Source organism: Saccopteryx bilineata, chromosome 4 (assembly GCF_036850765.1).
Source record: "Saccopteryx bilineata isolate mSacBil1 chromosome 4, mSacBil1_pri_phased_curated, whole genome shotgun sequence".
Taxonomy (NCBI): Eukaryota; Metazoa; Chordata; class Mammalia; order Chiroptera; family Emballonuridae; genus Saccopteryx; species Saccopteryx bilineata.
This window is the reverse complement of record NC_089493.1, coordinates 243297968-243317261: the sequence shown is the minus strand read 5'-3', so window position 1 is coordinate 243317261 and position 19294 is coordinate 243297968. Positions and strand designations below refer to the sequence as shown.

The following is a 19294-nucleotide window of genomic DNA, read 5'->3' as shown; positions in this document are numbered from 1 at the left end:
ACATACCTCAACATGATAAAGGCCATCTATGACAAACCCACAGCCAACATCATACTCAATGGGCAAAAATTAAAAGCAATCCCCTTAAGATCAGGAACAAGGCAGGGGTGTCCCCTTTCACCACTCTTATTCAACATAGTTCTGGAAGTCCTAGCCACAGCAATCAGACAAGAAAAAGAAATAAAAGGCATCCGAATTGGAAAAGAAGAAGTAAAACTATCATTATTTGCAGATGATATGATATTGTATATAGAAAACCCTAAAGTCTCAGTCAAAAAACTACTAGACCTGATAAATGAATTCGGCAAGGTGGCAGGATATAAAATCAATACTCAGAAATCAGAGGCATTTTTATACACTAATAATGAACTGTCAGAAAGAGAAATCAAGGAATCAATCCCCTTTACCATTGCAACCAAAAAAATAAAGTACCTAGGAATAAATCTAACCAAGGAGATTAAAGACTTGTACTCAGAAAATTATAAAACATTGATAAAAGAAATCAGAGAAGATATGAATAAGTGGAGGCATATACATATACCGTGCTCATGGTTAGGAAGAATAAACATCATTAAAATGTCTATATTACCCAAAGCAATTTAGAAATTCAATGCAATACTGATTAAAATACCAATGACTTACTTCAAAGATATAGAACACATATTCCAAAAATTCATATGGAACCAAAAGAGAACACGAATAGCCTCAGCAATCTTGAAAAGGAAGAATAAAGTGGGAAGTATCACACTTCCTGATATCAAGTTATATTATAAGGCCATTGTACTAAAAACAGCATGGTACTGGCATAAGAACAGGCACATAGATCAATGGAACAGAACAGAGAACCCAGAAATAAACCCACAGTTCTATGGACAACTGATATTTGACAAAGGAGGTAAGGAAATACAATGGAGTAAAGACAGCCTCTTCAACAAATTGTGTTGGGAAAATTGGACAGCTAACTGCAAAAAAATGAAACTAGACCACCAACTTACACCACTCACAAAAATAAACTCAAAATGGATAAAAGACTTAAATGTAAGCTGTGAAACCATAAGCATCTTAGAAGAAAACATAGGCAGTAAGCTCACTGACATCTGTCGCAGCAATATATTTGCTGATTTGTCTCCACAGGCAATTGAAATAAAAGACAGGATAAACAAATGGGACTTTATCAAACTAAAAAGCTTCTGCACAGCTAAAGACAATAAGATAAAAAAAAAGATGAATAAAACGTTGCTATTTGTAACAACATAGATTAATTTAGAAGGTATAACGCTAAGTGAAATAAGTCAGACAGAGAACGGCAAATACTGTATGGTTTCACTTATATGTGGCATCTAAAAACAAAACAAAACCAACAAATGAAACAAAAATAGACTCATAGAAACAGAGACCAAAGGGATGGTTATTAGAAAGGAGGGGGGATGGGTTAAAAGGGATAGTAAAATTTAATCAATAACATTGTGATAAGTTTACATGGTGACAGATGATTACTAGAATTAACAATGTGATCACATTGTAATGTATAAAAAAGTCAAATCACTATATTGTACACTTGAAACTAATATAACCAATTTAAGATTGTGTACCAGCTATACTTGAAAATAAACTTTAAAAGCCTAAAAAAAAAAAAAATTTTTTTTCCAGCAAAATCTGAAAGCTGCAGATATTATCCTTAGAATCCTATTTTGAGAAACTTAAAAGAAAAACAATGCTCACTTTCCACGAGAACATAATTCCTGTGTTATAGAGTGAGGAGTAGGGGAACTATATTTTGTCTACTGATTTGAGTGTGTCAAAGGAAATTTACCCACAAAATATGATTGTGATTGAATTGTGATTTAGAATCACAGGCTGTATTGGCAGATATGTGAGCTTATGATTTGCAAAGGACATAGGTCCTTAGATAATAAAATATATGTGATTTAAAACCACTGGGTGGAATGTTGTATACTGAATTGTTATGATTCAAATCCATATTTTGAAAGCTTATTTTGGACAAAATTATTTGTGGTTTGAACTTGTGAAATTCTTTGAAAGTTGGAATGTTAGGACTTTCTTATCCAACTCTTGCACCTGGAGTAGAGAGGACCACTACATCATTGGCACCATAGTCCATCATGTGATGGACTGTTTTGTGTGTTTTTTTCTATTAAGTGAGAGATGGAGAGGAAGAGAGACAGACTCTCGCATACATATAGACCAGGATCCATCCAGCAAGCCCCGTACTGAGTGATGCTCTGCCCATGTGGGGCCGCTGCTCCACTGCTCAGCAACTGAGCTATTTTAGCACCTGAGGTGAGGTCAAGGAGCCATCCTCAGCACCCAGGGCCAACTTACTCGATGATTTAAGCCATGCTGCAGGAGAGGGGGGAGAGAGAACATGAGAAGAGGAAAGGTAAGGAGTAAGGAAGCACATGGTCATGTCTCCTGTGTGCCCTGATCAGGAATCTATCTAACCCGGGATTTCCACACATTGGGCCAACATTCCACTGCTAAGCCAACTGGCCAGGGCCATGTGATGAACTTTTAAACTGTAAAAACCAACAGGTTTGAACAGCAACTTAAGAGTGTTCGGTCTGGGCAAGGTTACTCCTTGCTGACTTAAATAGCTTTCCCAAGATCTTGAGACATTTGTGCCTGTTGTGGCCAAGTTACTCTTGGTGGGCAGTGGTATTAAACTACGTGGCAGTTTCAGGAAGAGAAGGGACTTCTGTTCTTGCCTTGCTGAGACTACACCTCAGAGGCAGTGGCCCAGTTGTATAATGGTCCCAATATAACCTTTGCAGCAGCCCACCTTGGCTTTCACCACTAATCGAATCTCCCACTGGCTACTTGCCCCAGCAATGAGGGACCTATGCCAGCAGTTGACAGTTGGAAGGACTGACTCTACTGAGAACCAACTGGTAGAACGGTACACCTTAACTAAAAGTGAACTTTATTTCTTTCATCTCCCCTCTGCCTGGAACTAGAGTGGAATTAATCTAACATTGGTTCCTTTATTGGCTTATTAAAAAAGATTATCCTGTATGTTACTGGCTTGTGAAATATGATTGTGAATTATAATTCATATAGTGAACCTGTGTTAAATAAATTATGGGCGAAGACAATCTCAGTCTCTAAGCATAATTTTGCCATGAACAAAACAGTATGTAACTGAGCTGTCAATAGCTTCTCCACTGACGAAGGTTGTTGTGCATTCTTCCACACCCTCTCCAGGGAGGCTATTTAAACCCCTGCATCTTGAAATAGTCCACAGGTATGAGAAGAAAAGCAAGGAATTCATTCATGTGCTCCTCCTCTCTGATCTCTCTTTGGTTAAAGCTCTTTAATTATGCATTAAATACCCCAAGCTCTAGATCGTTACCTGGCCCCTTCAGCATCACAGGGCAGAACCTCTGAAATCTCTCCTTGTCTGTGGGTTTGTGTGTGGGGACCCAAAATGTATGCCAGCAGAAACCACAGCAGCCTGCACCTTCCCCTATACAGTGTGAAGGGACAGTCGGGCGGCTCTGGCTGGAACATTTGAGGCCCAGGATGACAGGGCCAGCTAACCTGGAATGGTGATCCGTAAGGTCTGGTGTGACTGCGGATCATTATGTAGCCATAAATTTTTTATGTGGCCATAAATTTTCTGTGAAATCCATATTTTTTCTATCCCTTATAAGCTCAAAGTTGAGTTTCTGCCCAAGACTGTCTTCTAAAAGAGGCAAAATCTTTCATGTAATATTCAGAAATTAATTTAATAGTTATCTTCCAAGGATGACTGACCTTGAGGCTAAGTATAATATTTTTGGAAAATACATTCACTTGAATATTTCATGTAAATTTAGTGTTTTTTCACTTAAACTTGTAAACAACTTCCCAACAGAAGGTTAAATGTACTTACCAATCTTGTTACAATTAACCATCAACCATGACCTCTGTGACTTTGTTATAATATTCCCTTATTAAGAATGTATCTAAAAATCTCCTGGAAAATGTTAGTTTTTGTTTATAAAATAAATCTGTGGTCCTATCTGCTTAACTTTGAAATAAAATATACATCTCACTCCTTCTTCCACACTTGTAGGAACTACACACACAATAAGTGACAAGTGTGGAATAAAGTTCTGTCCCTAAATATTTGAATGGAAACTTTGAGAATAGCCACTAATAGCATGTAAGTGAAAACTAAGAATATGGTGAGAGATGCTTTCAAATTAAATTGGAGTAAATAAAGCAGGAATCAAGTGCTATATATAATATACCAAGACCATTGTGAGGAAGGTATAGTGTTTAAATTCCCACACATAAAAGAGAAAGACAGCAAATAGTAAGGAAATTACAGATGGCTTCACTAAATTCCTTAATATATTTTTCCATTCTTTCCCAACTTTCCACATCATTATTTTCTAGTTAAAATTTTATAATTAAAATGAATCTTAAAATACCTTTAATTGAGAGCTATCATAGGCAGTCAATACCAAAATATTCAATAATTTATTAAACAGAAACCAATCAATTACATCTTATTAGAATAAAGATTCTGAGAACAAAAGAGTTTAATTAGCTTAGAGGAGTAACTCTCATATTACAGAGACAAAACCAGGAGAGTTTGTTGAAAATACAGATTCATTCTATCAATCCCATCTAGCAGGTCTGGGTGCAATCAGAAATCTGCATTTTATCAGTCTTCCTTGTCATCTTAGTGCAGTTGGTTGGGCCTACCCTTTAATAAATACCAGCCAAAAGAAAAGTCCAAAGCCTCAAAATTTCACAGAGACTCTCATACATCATCTAGAAACAATGCTGTTCCGCAGAAGGTCAGTCCTCTGGTCCCTGGAGCAGATCCTCCAATGGACCGTGACATTCCTCTTGTTCCGATCCATCCTCAATTAGCAAGTATTTTATGATTGGCTTTCCTTGTGGTTTGCCTAAGGGGAGAAAGTACACTGTTCTGTCAACAGTGGCATGTGAGGTTGTGAGAATGTCCTTCTCATTGTGAACTAATAAATCAGGCTTTCAGTTTATACATCAGTCTTTCTGGGCTCAGCTAATGTGAGTCTACTTCTGGAACATGAGTACTTTTTCAGATAACGGACAGAACTACATGTGTGAGTTCTCAAAGCTGAATCTCTAAAACTAGGAGGCAGTGAGGCCCATTCCCACCATAGTGGACGTCTGTCATTTTTGCCAGCCTGGCACCCTTTTCCATTGTTCCAGTATAGCATCTTGAACTTCCCATGGGAATTGCCGCTCTTCTACTCTCAGATTCCTTCCCAATCTGAACACACCTCTCTATTTAAATTCAATCCTAGAATTTTTGTTAAAACTAAGCTTTAGAGACAAAGCTTATGTCTGTTGGTGCATCACGGAGCCACGAAAGAAAGGTGTGCCTGAGATCGAAGCCATTATGGACAAAAGAATCAAAAGCTAGAGACAAAATTAGAAAAAGGGAGAAAGCTCTTTACAATATCACTGCTTGAATACTGGCTACAAATTGTCATATCCAAAACCTTTGTCTTACATGAGCCAACCAATTCCCTTTTTTATTGGAGCCAGTTTGAATAGGATGTCTTTCATTTAATAAAGAAACAAATATCAGATACAACAATACCCCTCCTATCTTTACATACAGAGCATACCTTCCACTCAAGAGCAAAAATGAGGTCCAAAGATCTACCACTGTTCAAGGGAACATTTAGGAAATCCATCCTCACAGGAAGTGGAGACTAACTGGACATTAACTGCATGTCAATTCTCCTTCATTGAGAATAAGGTGAACCTAATAATTGTCACTAGAAAATAGCGACACAGGCTTAGGACTTTATTTTCCAAAGACCATTCACATGTTGCAACATGACTAAGAATAAAAGCGTGTTTTTCAAATCTTTCTATCTTGCTCTACGCCACAATAGTCTTCCTGTGCTTACTAGTTAGGAATATTTCTATAAAAATAAAAGGAACCCCCCCACTTTTGGTGCTCCAAGTAGAGAAAGAAAATCAATGGCTGGATATAACTGTAGTCAATCAGTCACCTCAATTACTAGAAATAGAAGGGGAGGTTACCTGTCCACAGGAAAAGCAGTGGTCACATTGACTTCACAGACTTTCATTGCAGATCAAACTCTTTTCTTGCCCTCTCAACCTTATTTAGCAATCTTCACTACTTATATATAGAAGACAAAAGGAAAAGAAACGCATCAGCAGGTTGCTGAGGAACCAATGAACACTTTTATTTTCCAGAAAAAGTATGCATGAACTTCAGTGTGTTAAATAGACTTTTGGTTCTCTGATATAATGTTGCCTACAGACAGGGTGGGGCTGAGTTGAAACATATAATGGTATCTGCCATATAAAGAAAGCACTGACATTTAGGAACCACTCAGCCTCATGAAATAATTAAACAGGGCAGAATGTTGACACTCAAAATCTCTTTCCCCATTGCAAAAAGAGACCTAACTAGTAAGAATTAACAGCTCATCAAAAAGGATGTGTGTTCAGAAGTGCCAGCTCATTGCTGGCACTTCTCTCTCAAGGCTATATAGCATGTGTTAGGTAAACGAGTGCTTTTTTTAGGTTTGCTCGCTTGTATTGGGGTAGTGCCATGTGTGTGTAGTCTATGGGAGGCTGTGGGTACTTGCCCTCATGGTGGCAGATTGCAAATTGTGGACAGCCTGCCACAGTGTGGAGGGGCGATGGTTTGCTATTATTTGCTGGAGAAAGGTTTTTTTCCCCCAGCCTGTTTTGCTGGGAGGGGGAGAGAGAGAGTGCGCGCTGAGGGGCTTGGGAGCCCTGAGATTTCGGCGCAGCCTGTTTGGCTGGGGGTGCTGAGGCTGGTGGGGGCCTGTGAGTCTGGGTGAGACGGGAATGCTGAGGGCCTTAGGAGCTCTGCCTGTTTGCTTGTCCGCTGTTACGAGACTTTAATAAATGGAATGGCCCACCATTTTCTGGCTCCACTATTCCTTCATCATCTTCCCGAATCCAACCTGAACCTGCATGGCCATGGCGATAACCTCTGGCTTTATAGCACGCACACTCCTTTCTACCAGGAAAAAACTTGACTCTGCAAAACAGTAAAATAAGAACCAAATCCTTGGAGCTGAGGATGAGAACAGAGCTGCTGCAACCACTTTTGCAAATGTCCAGGGAGAGTGCTGCATTGGGTGGGATGACTGGAACGGAGAAGACCAGTCTAGACAACTACTGCATTTATGTTGGAATTGGTACTGAGCATATGTCTAACATCAGAGGGGGAATCGAAACCGGTGGATAAATACAGCCTCAGCATGTAGCTTGCAAAAGCATTATCAATGTAAGTTGCCTTACAGTGTTTGTTTTGGCAAAAAATAAAATTTAATTTAAAGAATTAAAAACCACACAATTGCATTATGGACCTTCTCAGAATCCCTCAACCTCCCCCCCCCATCTCCCTTGGTGAGCATTTCTTCCATGAGCAAGTGCCCCTCCACTTTTGGACTTCGGAAAAAGAACATTTTGTGGCACGGTGCCCGATTCCCAAGCAGCCACTGAGGAGCCAAGAGTATGTGGAGTTAGCTTCCCATGGGGTAAAACTTCACCAACAAGAAATGATATAAGAGGGAGCTGGGCAGCTAAGCTCCTCTTTCTTTTTCTCTCCCATGAACTACCCTAAGGTCTAGTTCCTCTTCGCAACCTTTCTGGAAAAGCCACAAATGCCAAGTAAGCAAGCATGTGGAGTGACACAGTGAGTCACCCAGCCCCTTGTTAAACAGTAGCAGGTGTGGTAATACTTGATATTACATTGTATCACATCATATGTACTCCGGCCTGTTCACCTTCACACTCTCGGGTGCCTGTTCACCTTTATACTCCAGGGTAGCGTGTCCCAAACACACTGATAGTACTCTAAGCACTGCTTTGGACTCTGCTTTCTAGAAGACCCAAGAGAATGCATGTTAAAGCTACTTCATTGACAACAGTGAACTCTCTTTGCTCATCATCAGTAATAGTTTTATTAATATTTATACTTCAACTATTCAGTAATATAGATTTGATTTTGCTTGGTACTTTGATCTAGAGATAACAAATAAAGCATTCTTCATTCACACAGAGCCTTTCAAAATGCCCCTTTATATTGTTATTATCAATCAGTGCAAGGAATACACTTATATACTTGTACTTCAGCTACACAGGGTTCTGTAACTCACCACCCAAATGAAACGACTTAAAACAAAGACATGGAGGGCTTGCCTGCATGGTTCTGATCCTGGTGGCACAAGTTGGGATCACTCACTTGGCCAAATTAAGCTGTTAGCATGGCTGGACTAAAGCTCCAAAAAAGATTCCCTCAGAAAGCCACGTCTCACTGTTCTTTCAGGCAGTGGCTCACTCCCCCTGAGGCAAACTGAAGCTTCCTCACAGTCCTGAGGACTCAGAGTAGTCTGACCCCTCACGTGGGGGCTGGAGTCCAAGAGGCAGGAAGCGAAAGTCACCAGTACTCTCATGGCCTGGGCTCAAAGACCCAGAATTCGCTTTCTTTGACTTTTATTGTTCCAAAGCAAGTCACAAAGGCAGCACGACTCGAGGAGCAGGAGACAGACCCCACCTCTTTCTGTGATGAAGGGCACGTGTGCAGAAAGAGGGAGGTACATATAGCTGCCATCTTGGAGACTTGTTTATTATGGTGATTCCCACACTTGTCTGCAGATTAGAATCCTCTGGAGACCTTTTGAAACTACAAGAGCATAGGCCACCCCCTAAACCAATTAATTCACTAAAGGGCTTGAGGGTGTCACATAGGTATCTGTTTCTTTCATTTTAAGCCCTCCAGGTGACTGCAATGTGCAGACAAGTTTAGAAACCCTTGATCTACCATAACTTGTGAGAAAAGAGGTTTCAAAAAGCTTAAGGCTATAACCAGCATGCCTCATTTCATGGTATGCTCAGTGGCTTGTCTTGAAACCCACTGTGGGTTTAAAATGTAAGTGAAACACCGATCACTTCAAAGCACAATAGAGCTGCCATGATAATCTAGCCTTGTATGCCTTGTAGGGTGACCAACCTCTCCGTTTCCCTGGGAGTGAGTGGTTTCCTGGGACATCAGACTTTCAGTGCTGAAACCATGTCAATGTGAGCAAACTGGACAGTTGTTCACCCCAGCATTTTTATGTAACACGATTTCATTGTTACGCCCAAGTTTCCTCAAAGTCAGTCAAGTGTGCTCCATGGACCTGCTTCATTAGCATTACCTGGATACCCGTTAGAAATGGAAATTCTGGGAAATTTTGTTGCTGAGTCAGAATCTCTGGGAGTAGGGCCCCGGAATCTGTGTTTTGAAAAGCGTGAATCTGAGAAGCACTGGTCTGGCCTGCTATGTTCCATGTTCATCTATCTCTACCATCCCACATAAGACAAAATCAGATTTCTGCAATACAAGTAGGGAAAACATAGCAGGAAGAGTCAATCAGTGCTAATTGGCCAGAGATGCCTGGCCAAAATCAGCCAGCATCTTCAGATACACACGTGATAATCATCACTTTTGGCTTAGTTTTGGTCATTTATTTGAGAAGCTGTATAAAAAATGTTTTCTACCCACAACAGAGGCCAGAATCTGGAGTCAGTTGTGTACTGAGCACAGCTGTCTGAAGTTGGCAAGGTCTGTCTCTTCCAGAACACAGAAGCTATCAATATAAGTCAGGTGGTAAATTTTTCTTCAACTAAAAGGAAAAAAAAAATCTATCTCATAAACTTAAATAGAAAATCAAGATTTACCTATGACTGAATGCTTGGTTTTCAATTTGAATTTACAGTAAAAATCATTGAAGTTTCACTAATTTGGAAATTATGCTGAGTCGCCTGAGCAGGCAGTGACACAGTGGATAGAGCATTTGCCCGGAACACTGAGGACCTAGGTTCAAAACCCTGAGGTCACTGGCTTGAGCGTGGGACCATAGCTATGACCCCAGGGTTGCTGGCTTGAGCCCAAAGGTAGCTGGCTTGAAGCCTGTGGGGGAAACAGCTATGTTAGGCTTGCTCCTTAATTTACTGGCTGCAAGCTCTTTGCTTGATTGGTGAGTGAGCACGAGGCAGCGCCACATGTGGACAGTCTATGTAAGGCTATGGGTGCTTGTGCTCAGGGAGGATGGCGGATGGTGGGTTGCCTACCTGACACCGTGAGGGGCCATTTTGCTGTCTGTTTGCCTGAGAGGCGGTTTTCTCTACCTGTTTGTCTGCCATTGGGAGACTCTATTAAATGGAATGGCCCAGCGCTTTGCAGCTCCACAGTTTCTCTATTGTCTGCCTGGATCCACTGTGGGCCTGCCTGACTTTGGCCACTGGCATTACAAAGCCCAAGGTCACTGGCTTGAACACAGGGTTGCCGGCTTAGCTGGAGCTCCCCGGTCAAGGCACAATGAACAACTAAGTTGCCGCAATAAGTTGATGCTTCTCGTCTCTCTCCCTCCCCTGTTGCTCTTTCTCTCAAAAAACAAACAAACAAAAACTTACCTTTGATAAATGATGCTTTTTATTTCCCATGTGTTCCACAAACTTATTTAAATTCAAAGAAAATAACCAGTTAGTCAACTTTCCCTCTGCTTAAGGAAATAATCAAAGTTACTGTGGTAATGGTTAAGAGATCTGTGGGTGGAAGCTGCTTTTTTGCACTGCTGCAGTCCAAGTCCTCCTGCCGCTGCACTGCGGGCCTGGCAGGAGGTGTGGAGGCGCCCCACCCAGATGTCAGGGGGCAGCACAGACCTCCAGTGTAACAATGCCTTCCACAAAACTAAAAACTACAGGATTCGATTTGCAAAGCACATGCTTCTGGCAACAAACTCACTTTCTCATTATACATAATCATATGACAAGTCTGGGAGCTTTACTTTCCCTAAGTAAATTTTTAAAAAAGAAAAAATATATATACTCCTTATGTAATTAAATAAATGTAAACTGATTTTAATCACTGATGTATTCTTTATCAGAAGACTTTTAAGTGTTTTGTAGATGACCAACTGCTTTTAAGACATCTCTGAGAAAGCGTAAATAAGTCATTTCATTTTTAAGGAGGCTAAAGTGACTTCTATATTCATTCCCCATTCAGGAGAAACATCTAGCAATAATGCTGACTGAACAAACTTGTATAATTAAGGAATGAAAAGATTCTTCTGCCACTTCCTCCACTTTCCAATTCACAAGCATAGTTTATCAGCCTAGCTTCTCTCTAACCCCTTCCCTCTGGGGAGCCATCCTGCCCCTCACCCGGGCTTTGCTTTCTGGCCGGTACCAAGATGGAGTCCTAGAGGACAGAATAGTTGCACAAAGCTACCTGGACGAAATGAGTTGTCAGTTTAAGTCATTGGAGAGCAAAGGTCCCAATAAGGGAGCTAAACCTGGCCATCAAGGGGATAAACTAGGAATCAAAACTAAACCACAGCCCCAAGGATGGTGAACTAGACTGACCCCTAATAAAAACAGTGAAAGGACAATAGAGGAAGCTGGAAAACAGGTCACGGCAGTGTCCCCCCCATAAGACAGTTTGCCTTATTTAAAAGCATCTACTCAGGCCTTGGCCAGGTGGCTCAGTGGATAAAACACTGACCCAGCACCCCAGAGGTAATGGGTTCGAACCCCAGTCAGAGCACTTAGGAGAAGCAATCAATGAGTACACAACTAAATGGAACAACTAGTTGATGTATCTCTTTCTCTTCCTTCCCCTACTGTCTCTCCTACTTTTCTTTTTCCCCTCCTCTCTCTCTCTCAAATCAATGGGAAAAAATTTTTTTTTTAAAAAAAGCATTGGCTCAGAGTAGTAATCGTTACCTATTTCATAAAGCTGTTATAAAAATCACATGAAATAATTTGAAGTGAATATGATTTATACATTGTAAATGTATGGTCAAATACAAGGGGGGGCATAACTACTAGTATGTTCACTGGGTGGGAGGTCTTGGGGCCAGAGCCTCAGCAGAAGGGATCCCCTTAATACGAACACTGTAATTGTCTGTTTTTCATCTGCCTCCCTAACTAGACTATGATTTCCTTGAAAGCCGGGACTGTGTCTTAGTCATCACTGTCTCTATTTACATAGTAAGACATTCAATCACTGTTTACAAATGTTGAACGAATAAATTCTGAAATCTCACTGTTATTCAGACTCCTGGCTGGCATGAATTATGTGCCGGAATACGATGTGGAGTAATGTGAGAAATGAAACAGCAAATACCCATCTGCCAAAAATGCCTACTGCCTCACTGCCAGAGCACCGGCTCCTCTGGATGAGGAGCCTGAATTCTCAGAATCAGAAGCATTCCTTGAAGCCAGTCGACAAAGGAGGAATTGACAATTAAATGCCTTGGAAAATAATAACAGCTAACCTTCACTGTGTCCTTGTTGCAAGCCAGGCACTGTGCTAAGAAGCTTCACATTATCTGATGTAAAACTCATAACAACATAAGCAGGTTTTGTTATTATCCACATTTACAGATGAAGAAATTGAGTGTCTGAGAGAGATTACATCACCTCACCAAACTGCATGCAGTACAGCTAGACTTGAACTCTAGGTCTATTTTATTCCAAAGCCTACATTCTTAAGTAATATTGCGCCAGCTGTCTGTGAAAGAGAGGTCCTTGTGCATTTATCATTAGTGAGAATAGGATGGTTTCATTTTCATCATCCTAACGCCAAGTGAAAAAAAAAGAATTCCTCCTCCTCCCTCCCTCTCTTCCTTTCCCAATTCCTGCACACATACCCCCAGCCAGTCCCTGTGCTGGCACTGGAGGCAGACCACTGACCAGAGTCAAGGGGTGGCCATTTGAGGACAGGAGACCAGTAAAGAGATGAGAACTGCAATAAGAGGGTGGAGGCTAAAGAACTAGATGTCAGCAGGGTGATGAAATGTGGTGACATGAAAGAACCTTGTCAGGCCCAAATGTCAGAGAGCAGGGCCCGCCCCTTGGGCCTGACACCAGGAGGGTATGGTGAAGGCGAGTGCTGCAGAGGAGGCCTAGCAGGGGGGTGAGAAGGGACACCTGGCATAGGAAGGCCACAGCCACCATTTTCTACATGAGATGCCCCGACAGCACAGCCTGAGGTCTTGTGGGGCTGGGGGCGGTAAGACTGTTTTGGCTGGTCCCAAGCTATTTACTTGGAGATGATCAAATATGCCTGTATTTCACTGGCCCTTAAACTGAACCTTGTGGTTCCATCTGTCCCAGCTGGCTTGGATCCTGTCACTCAGCCCCTTGGTCCTCTCTCCTCTTTCTGGTTTCACTCTATCCCAGCACCTACCTGCAAGTCCTGCTGCATTTTGGGGTGACTTCCTGATCTAGCTCAGTGCTCCATCATCATCTTTCTCTGACCTCAGGACCCTCCTGCACCCTCTGTGTCTTCACGCTCTAGTCCTTGCCATTTCTGGCTTCTCTGAACACTGGCCCCAAGATGCCTGCCCACATCCTCGTCATGGGCTGGCCCCACCGTTAGACTTGCTTCAGCCTCAGGAGGCACTGGAAGCTACGCAGCTGCCCCTGTAGACACTGGTCCAGACACCGAGGATACCTCCTCCGTCTCCCCTCTATTTCTTCATGTCTATATTGTTTATGTAAATTTCTGTCATCTTTAGCCAATATTTATTGATAAGCTATCTTACTTTACACTTTGCTGAGAATAAAAAAAGACAAATAAAATTTTTCTGTCCCAAAGGAATTCACAATCTGACAATGACCATGAAGTGAAGGAACTTGAATTATGCCATCTACACACAGTCCTAGAGTCCCCACATTCGTCCTTGCCCCAAATTCTCCCTCAAGCTTCAGACTCACATGCTGCTCCTTGCCTGACATTTTTACTTGGATGTCCTAATAGCATTTCAAAATTAACATATCTAAACAATTATTTTCTTCCCTGCCTGTTCTTCCCCTTCTCTGTAATAGCCTCAGTAGCATCAGAGTCAAATAAAAATCCAAGAGTCACCTTTGATTCCTCTCCTTCCCCGATGGACCCCTAGATATAATCCACCAACAAGTTCTGTGCGTCTCCTCCAGTATCTGTCCTGAATCCATCCACTTCTCTTCAAGTCCATTTTCCCACCCAGACCCACCAGTGGGCTGCTGCCGGCCTACAGATCCCTTTATGCAGATTGGAGAAAAGGTGCCCTTCCTCCAGGCCTTCGCACCCAGCACCAGGATGTTTGCTGACAAGCAGCGCATGGGCTGGGTTTTAACCTCCACTTGACCTCCAGGCTGGTGCCCCGTGTAGTAAATAACCTGCAGGAACACAGTCACACTGCTGCTGCCATTTTTTTCTCTTCCACTGCAGTGGCCTCGGTAAGTGACTCTCCCATAGTTTCTTGTCTACCTAGCATCCAGAGAGGCCTTTAAAAATCTTAAACCAAATCACTTCCCTGCTTAAAATTCTTGATTCTTACCTTGACCCACAAGGCCCGGAAATCTGGTCCCAGTCTCCCTGCTAGCCCACCCTTACTCTGACTACTTTTCTCTTCCTTAAAAATACCATAGATCAAGCTCCCTTCTCTCTGAGTGAGGTGTGCTTTCCCGCCTTCCAGTCTGAACCACACTACATACAACAGGGATAGTCGTAATATTTGATTCATCACATACCCTCATTTTCAGTGCATGACCTGACATACTTCATTAGTTAGCAGCTATTTTAAATATAATAAGCATATCTGGCCCTACCAGCCAAAACACAGCTAGGATTTTGCCACTGACTTGCTCTAACTATATGGTCCCTGCTTCTCCCGATCGAAGGCAGTGATTTTTAACTTTTTTCATCTCATGACACACATAAATTAATTACTAAAATTCTGTAGCACACTGCAAAATATATTTTATGCCTATTTGACACACACACAAAAAATAGGTATTTTAATTCATTCACACTGGAAAGCTATTGTTGTCTTGGCTATTGTCTTTTTTTTATTATTTGCCATTCTAAGGGAAAAGAGGTCAGTGCCCCTCACTAGTTATGTAGGTGTTGCACGTTTTAAAAATTCTTGCAGCACAGCAATTGAAAATAACTGGCCTAAGGTAACCATAGGTACAGATCTCATTTCTCATTCTCTTAATTTCATATTTACTTATAATAGTACTGCATCTACATATATTCCTACATAATCAGGGGGTGGTTATTTTAGTAGTTTTTAATATTATAAAGTACAATCATGCTATATATAATCTTTTAAACAATTTTCACTTAATATTATATTGCTAAAATCCAATTATACTATGCGTCACTTAGTTTATTCATTTTGACTGCTGTATAATATTCCTCTGTCAATATGGCACTATTCATCTATTCACCAGTGATGAACACTTGAGTTCTTTCCAGGTTTTCATTATTGGGACCCAGGCTGTTATGAATATTCATGTGCAAGAACTTCTATTGGTATAAATCTAGAATGAAGCTGAGCTACTGGATCCCAAGTATACAAATGTTCAAATTAGGATATCATGCCAAACTGTTTTCCAAAGTCACTGTACCAGGTCATACTCCCACCAACAATGTCAAAATGCCCCCTGGATCCACATCCTCTGCAACCACTTGAAATTGTCAAACTTTTTAAATTCAGGGTACAAAATGGGTACAAAAGGATATCTCAATGTGGCCTTAAATAATATTTCCATAATTACTAAAGACAGTTCCTATCACTTCATACGTTCACTAGCTATTTGTATTTCCGCTTCTCCATGCTTCAAGGTCTCAGCCTGGATAATCCCAACACAGAGAGAACCTCACTGGCCACTCACCATGTGAAGATCACCACTTCCTAGCACATTACCCTGTTTTCTTTGTGACCTCTACCACAACCTGAAATTACCTAGTTTGCTGAGATATTGTCTGTCTCCCTCAAATAAATATAAGCGCCAAGCGTCTTGGTTGCCTTCTTCACTCCTCCATTGCCAGTACCTAGCACAGTGCCGTGTGCAGTGTGGATGGATGAATATATGATGACTGAGATACATAACAGATTAAGAGTTGTGTTCTAGAATCTAAATTTCAATCTCAGCTCCCCCTACTTACTTACTAGCTGTGTTATCATGAACAAATTACTTAAATCATCTGTTCCATGTGTAAAACAAGAGATAATGATGTTAATTATTTCACGGGGTTGTTATGAGTTTTAAATCAGTTAATATTTGTAAAGTTCTTAGAACAATACCAAAAGTGCTCGACAAATGTCAAGTTACTATTGTGTGATTTTTGCTAGTACTCCACGGCTTGAGGGCACAAAGCACCAACCAGCCTGGACAGAATGAGCTTCCCTCTCTGCTTCAGACTCTATCTCCCCCTCCTCTCACTTCCACAGCCTGGAGAGAAGTAGAGGGGCATTTGGAGAAAAGTTTGGGGACATTTTATTTTCAAGAGAATGAACTGGTCATCCCACACAAGAGAAAGTTAAATAACAGCAAAGAGTAGGTGCTTAACAATAGCTGATGAGCAAATGACTCCTAAACCAACAATCCATGCACCCTATAACCCTAGCATTATATTACACACAAAGTCACGACATTCTCCCCTCGCTCCCTTTATTCCGGTTCATATTTTCAAAGACAGGAAGGAGAAGTTAGAATGGGGGAAGGCAAAGACATATAAGTAAGGCTGGATAAGGAAAGAGGAAGAGAGAACTGAGAGGAGAGAACAAGGATGGAAGGTGGGGTGGAGGAGATGGGAATTTAGATCGCAAAACACTGTGGAACTGGCCTTTACTGTAGAACATTAAAATGCTGAAAATAAGAACATAAGGGAGTCCTTCCATCCACCGCCCCCCTGGGGAAATTTTCTTTTTAAGGTATGAATAGGGGCAGCAGAAAGCCAAGAAAGAGGGGTGGATAAGTTACGAGAGGCCCCAGGAAGGGGCTAGGGAAGGGGAAGCCCAAGGCAAACTTCACTACACCATCTCGCCCCGGGGATAATGGTCTCTTAAATCTATAGGCCCCAGTCAATGTCTCCTTAGCGGCGAGCTTACCTTGTTCTGCAACCAGGAGCCCCACTCCATTTGGAGCCTTCCTTGCCCCAAAGTGGGAAATGCGGCCTTGGTTAAATGCACCAGGAAGCAAAGCCGAAGTGAGAGTCCACTGAGAATTCCAGCAGGTTCACTGGGAGAAACTGTTTCCATTTGAGAATGATCAGGAGTCCTGGCCAGGGACCAGCTGCCTCTCCGGTTCAAATTCCGTGACAGCTCTAAGCCCGGGAGAGCGCACGTCCCTCCCTCCTCCTTCTGGGCTCCTCCGGGAGTCCCAGGGTGGGTCGGGCGGGGGGCGCGGCCGGTGAGCCGTCCCCGCTCCCCACTGGTGGCTGGCTGGTCTGGGTCCACCTTTGAAGAACCTAACTCCTACCTGCCTGTCCCTGCTTCAGCACCGACGGTGCAAAATACTGACGCTGCTGACAGGATACTCTGCCAGATCTGGGGACTCCCTCCTTCTCCAATCCTTGGCTGGCAGGGACGAGCCGGTTGGCGGGGCCCGGAATGCTTCGGGTATTGCAGACTTAGAGGCTACCCAGGGGTGTGCATGCGCCCAAAATAACACGCACGCACGCACACACACACACACACACACACACACACACACGTTTCCCCTTGATCGACCCTCTGGAGGAAAGTAACTGTCCTTAAGCAGCGTGAAGCAGCACGGTGGAGAGAACCCTGAACTTAAATATGAAAGCCAACATTATTTCCAAGACCAAATTTGGGGATGCTTTTAATTTTAAGGTTTGGATTTAAGCCAATTAAAAAAATACACGGAACAAATTCCCGTGTGTAGGGGTTGGGGGAGTGGGGGTGAGCTAAGGTCGAATTTCAGGTGTTAACCAAAGCTTAAATGGAAACCGGGAGGGATAGCAATCACAGATGGTGGTTTTCCCAGTGCAAGGTTAGAAACATGCCTTCATTTCCACGCCCAGCGTGTTCTTTCTCGACCTCCCCCACAGCCCGCAGGAGCCCCAAAGTGCGGAGGGGGTTAACGCCGCCTGCGCACCAGCCCGCCCTCCCCGGGCACTGGCATCCCCGGCCCAGAACGCGCCAGAGGCGGGAGGAGGGAGAGCCCGGAATCTCCGCCCGCTCCCATTCTATTTATAGCTCCATTGCCAGCTGCTGCAGGGAACTCATCAGCCCGTGCTGAGCGGTTGGGGCTCTGAGAGCCTTCCAGAAAGAGGGGATGTTCATAAATTCTGAGAATGGCAGATACGTCTCTAGCCTTCCGAATTTTGATTGCTGCTGTTCACTCTGTTTCATAGACTCCATTTCTCAGTTTTAAAAAAGAGAGAGAGGGCCAAGAGGATTTTGAGACAGGTGAATTTCAGGCAGGCAGTTAGTCAGGCTGAGGACCTATTGTTATCAGATGTCAGAAGCAGAAAGTCCTCCGTGGATTTTCAGGCTTTGGGCTCATTTTATGTTTTCTGCAACATTCAAACTGTTTGGGTTTTTGTCTATCAGTTACAGGGTCGAAGAAGTCTGAAGCCACGTCAGGAGCAATGCAAAACTCACATCCTCTGCCATCTGATTGCCTGCTTCCTGGCGGTCTCAGGGCAGTCAGCATAATACACACATATGGGTGGTCCGTGTCATTCCCACGCAACCTCTCAAAACAACAACAGACTATTTATGGTGCCACATAGGGGTTTGCGGCCCCAGCGGGTTCTAGTGACCCAGGAGAAAGCAACCACACCTGCTCTGAATCTTGCATTTAGCATGAAATGAAACCTACTGCACTAGTCCTAGTCCGGAAGGTCCTAAACTGACCCCTGGTTCCCAAGCCCCATCCTTTAAGTCCTCCTTACTGAACCAGATCTTGAGGCTCTGTGTGTAAATCCCTTGAAGGACCCCTGGGTGCTGCAGAGAAACACGGCAGCATCTGCCCTCCCAGAACTAGCCCACAGGTGTGGGAGGAAGCCCAGACCCCACCCAGGCACTCCTGCAGGTGCTGAAGCCATGCACCTCTGCCACTTCCTCCCTGTCCACCTTCTAGCCTCCGGGTTTTTCTTTTACAGCTGATTCTAACACAGTGAGAGATTATTATTTAACTGTATTTAATCAGAATAATCCTGGAATTATCTATGAATCAAACACAAACTCCATTTGGTCCTTGTTGTTGAAAGGCTTTTCCCCTGTATTCCCTTTCTGGCTCGAGTACTTTTTCTGAGATGAGTCAGGATCCAGGGGTGCACCAGGGAAATGCAAAAGAAAAGCTCCGGAGCCCCATGTCCTGAGTTCATCCTGGCTATTTATAGGGTCTCGTTGAAATGATTTGTGCACCAGTTCCTTATCTGTAAAATGTGAATATAGTAATAGTAGGTAGCTCGTGGGGTTCTGCT

General features: G+C 42.7%; 1 protein-coding gene across 2 annotated transcripts in view; it reads right to left on the bottom strand.

Moving 5' to 3' along the window:
• KCNN2 (potassium calcium-activated channel subfamily N member 2) overlaps nt 1–17406 on the bottom strand; it is a 565243-nt gene extending 547837 nt beyond the window's left edge. For both annotated transcript variants that reach the window (XM_066274080.1, XM_066274081.1), the window contains exon 1: nt 16950–17406. The gene's annotated coding sequence lies outside the window, so the exon portion shown is untranslated. The remainder of the gene's footprint in view (nt 1–16949) is intronic.
• Nucleotides 17407–19294: the final 1888 nt, after the last annotated feature.